A 3,705-nucleotide genomic window follows, 5' to 3' on the forward strand; every position below is an offset into this window, starting at 1 on the left:
GCACTTCTCCCCATCTTCTGGCTCTTATACACTTTCTGCCTCCTCTTCTGTAATGACCTGTTTGGGACTGAGCACTCGGTTCTTATTATCAGTACTTTGACAGTTAAGTATGAGATCTCTGTTGACTGCTGCCCACTGCCAAAGGAAGCTTCTCTGATCACAGTTCAGAGCAGGTTTATACCCAGGTCTATGGGTATAAACACAAATGTTTAGGAGATGATTTCATTATTTAGCAAAATAAAAATGGCAGGTTCTGCCCTAGGGCCTATAAACTCCCCAGCCATAGGCCTTTGACCAGGATTACAGTCCCAGGGATGAAAGTCCCTCCTACGAAGCAGGCCTCAAGCTCAGTGAGAAAGTGGTTATCTATCCCACGACAGTCATGCCACTGTTACACCTGTGGGCATTTCTTGGGTGGCAGGTAGGTATTGCAGCGTGCAGTGTCCAGAGCTGGCTTCTCGGACCACTGATGTTTTTTCTCTCCCAGCAGCCTGCATAGCACTTCCAGCACTAGAAAAGCTACCCAGCAGGGAGAAACTTTCCTTTTGGTTTAAGAATAAGAATGTCATTTCTATGTCCAACAGTCAAAGTATGTGGTGTCTTTAGCAACTAAGGTGGGTAACCAAGAGCAATGGCAAATACTTTGTTTTGTTTTGGAGACCCCTGGGACCTTTCTGACCAATAACTCAATTTCCATTAATTAACCCATGCCTTTTGGGGGTGACATTGTCTACCTATGCAGCATAATTTTATTTGAACTTTTTTCCTTTCCTTTTTTTTTGTTATATTTTGAAGTTAGCTTATTAACTGGTGGGTAACCATAAAGCTTCTTCATACATTTTTCATTTTGGCTAATCCATCTACAACCTTTTTCTCACACTCATTCCCTGCTCACACCCCTACTTAATCCTTTAACTCCTAGTAATCCTCCTTCTTTCATTTTACATGTATTTTATTGTCCCTGTAATTATTATTTCTAATTGGGTTGTGAGATGTGGATTAAATCCATAGGAATTGCCACACATTCTTCCTTTGGATTATCCCTCTCCTCTGCCTCTGGCATCCCACACACTCCTGCACCCCTTCCTGTTTCAGTCTTTCTGTCCTCCAAATGCAGAATGCTTGTATTCCACAAATGTATCCTTGTGGAGAGGCCATGCTACTCTTCTCTGTACTGTTCCAATTTTAGTATACATGCTGCTGAAGCAAACATGTGAGTTAGATTGTTGAGGTTAACAGAAATGCAATGTTAAAACAAATATAATTAATACATTAAAGACTATAAATTGAAAACAGAGACTGCCACGAGAAAATTAGTATCTCCAAGAACATAAAAAAGGAAAATGCAGAGATAAAAGGATTAAAAAGTCAAGAGATGACCTTAGCTGCAAGTGTGGCAACAGGAGGGAGAATTAGGGAGCTGAAGGGAGGTAAGGAGCAGTGTTATAACTGAAGGCCTGAGAGGAAACGGGACCAAAATACAGATGGAAGCAAAGGGTGTGCATCGAACTCCGTTCAAGTTCCCACTGTACATCTAATTGAAGTTGTAGAAGAGGCTAGGGAAAATGAAGGAAAGGAAACATTTGAAGACCCATTGGTGAAACAACCTTTGAAACTAGTGAAGTTTATCCAACTGCAGATTCATGAAACTCTACAAAACCCAAATGGGACAAACTGTGTGTGTCTGTGTCTGTGTGTGCATGTGCATTATGTTTCCTCCAAACAATGCAAAAATCTATGCACTCTTCAGTCTCACAAAGAAAATTTGTCTAAATAAACTGTGCCCTGGGTCATAAAGAAAATGTTGAAAATATCGGATGACCAAAACCACACAGGATATATCCTCTGACCATAGAAGTAAGTGACACATACGTATCATACAATGTCAAAGTCACATCCAGATTCATAAACTACAAACTCAAAAGCAAAGGTGTCCCATTATATCTGATTTGGATGACTCACTCCCTGGAAATAGAATGGGAAATGAAAGGTAATAACTCTATAGAGGAACCAAAGCCTGCCCAATAACCAAGGATTCAAGGTGAACACCTCTAGGAATGAGCCACATGGGTACTGCACAACCCCAATAAGAACTCTGAAATATTCATCTAAAACAACTTTAATTCCCACTTAATCATGCAATCCCATAAGCTCAAATTGAGGGGAATTCTACAAAATACCTACCTGATAATTTTTAAAATTATCATGAAAACCAAGAAAAGGCTGAAAATGGTGAACCAAGATGATTAATGAGAAATAGTGACTAAATATGGTGTGGTACCCTGGTTGGGATTAAGGAAGAGAAAAAGGGCACAATAGTAGAAAAACTAGAGAAATCCAAATCAAGCCTGGTCTAGCTATTAATACACCAATATAAGTTTATAAGGTTTCCTTTTAAAATTCCTTCATATTTGAAAATTTCATACCTGTATAAAAGGTTTTTTACTACATCCAACCCCTCATTCTCTCTCCTCCTATTCTTCCCAGACCCCCTTATTGTCCTTCCAAATTCCTGTCCTCTTAATTTTTTTTGTAACTTATTGAGTCCAATATGATGTCCACATGCCCATGGGTGTATTACCATCCCCTGGAACTTGGACAGCCTATCAGGGAGTCATAGTCCTGAGAAAAAATGATCCCAACCTCTAGCAGCCATTTACTGTCAATAGCTCTTCAGCTATGGGTGGGACCCCATGAACCCATCCTCACGTTGAAATGTTAACTGGCTTGACCTTGTGCAGGTCTTGTGCAGGCTACTACAGCTGCAGTAAACTCGTAGATAAGATGGCCCTATCACGTGCCGGAGACTGCATCACAACAGTTATGTTTCCAGGTCTTGGTAAGTGCTGTGGTTTGAATATGAAACGTCTGTGCCCTATTCCCTATGCTCTTGTGCAAGGCAGTGTTCTTTGGGACAGGAGTGGAAGCTGCATGCAGGGCCCAGCTGGAGGAAGTAGGTCACTAGGGAAAGGTCTTTGAAGGGCACCCTGTCTGTGGCCCCTGCTAGTGTTAGGAGCTTGTGCTACCATGCCCATGCTGGCATGACAAGAACATTAGTGACCAAGCTCCCACCCCATTCCCACCTTTAAAAAAGTTAATGGGGAGTCTGGAGAGATGGCTCAGCAGTTAAGAGCACTGACTGCTCTTCCAGAGGTCCTGAGTTCAATTCCCAGCATCCACATGGTGGCTCACAACCATCTGTAATGAGATCTGGTGCCCTCTTCTGGCGGGCAGGGGTACATGAAGACAGAACACTGTATACATAATAAATAAATAAATCTTAAAAAAAAAAAAAAGAAAAAAATTTCTTTAAAAAAAAAAAAAAAAAGCCGGGCGGTGGTGGCGCACGCCTTTAATCCCAGCACTCGGGAGGCAGAGGCCGGCGGATCTCTGTGAGTTCGAGGCCAGCCTGGGCTACCAAGTGAGTTCCAGGAAAGGCGCAAAGCTACACAGAGAAACCCTGTCTCGAAAAACCAAAAAAAAAAAAAAAAAAAAAAAAAAAAAAAAAAAAAAAAAAAAAGTTAATGTACAACGCATTTGAAAGGGTAAGTCTGTAGGGCACCCCTCAAGAGATTTTGCTAAAATGAACGCCCTGCTGTTCCCCAGTGAGACAGAGACACAGAGCAGCTTCTGTACCACTTGAGGCTCCTTCTTGCCTCTTCCAGTCATGGTCCTCCCGATAGGCAAATCACTCTACGAAACCTT

General features: G+C 41.8%; 1 pseudogene; it reads right to left on the reverse strand.

Annotated features, from left to right (window-relative positions):
• Window positions 1–1,109: 1,109 nt before the first annotated feature.
• On the reverse strand, window positions 1,110–1,209 carry LOC128108146 (uncharacterized; annotated as a pseudogene).
• Between the last annotated feature and the right edge of the window lie 2,496 nt (window positions 1,210–3,705).

Source organism: Peromyscus californicus, unplaced genomic scaffold (genome assembly GCF_007827085.1).
Source record: "Peromyscus californicus insignis strain IS unplaced genomic scaffold, ASM782708v3 Scaffold_12__1_contigs__length_115047231, whole genome shotgun sequence".
Lineage (NCBI taxonomy): Eukaryota > Metazoa > Chordata > Mammalia > Rodentia > Cricetidae > Peromyscus > Peromyscus californicus.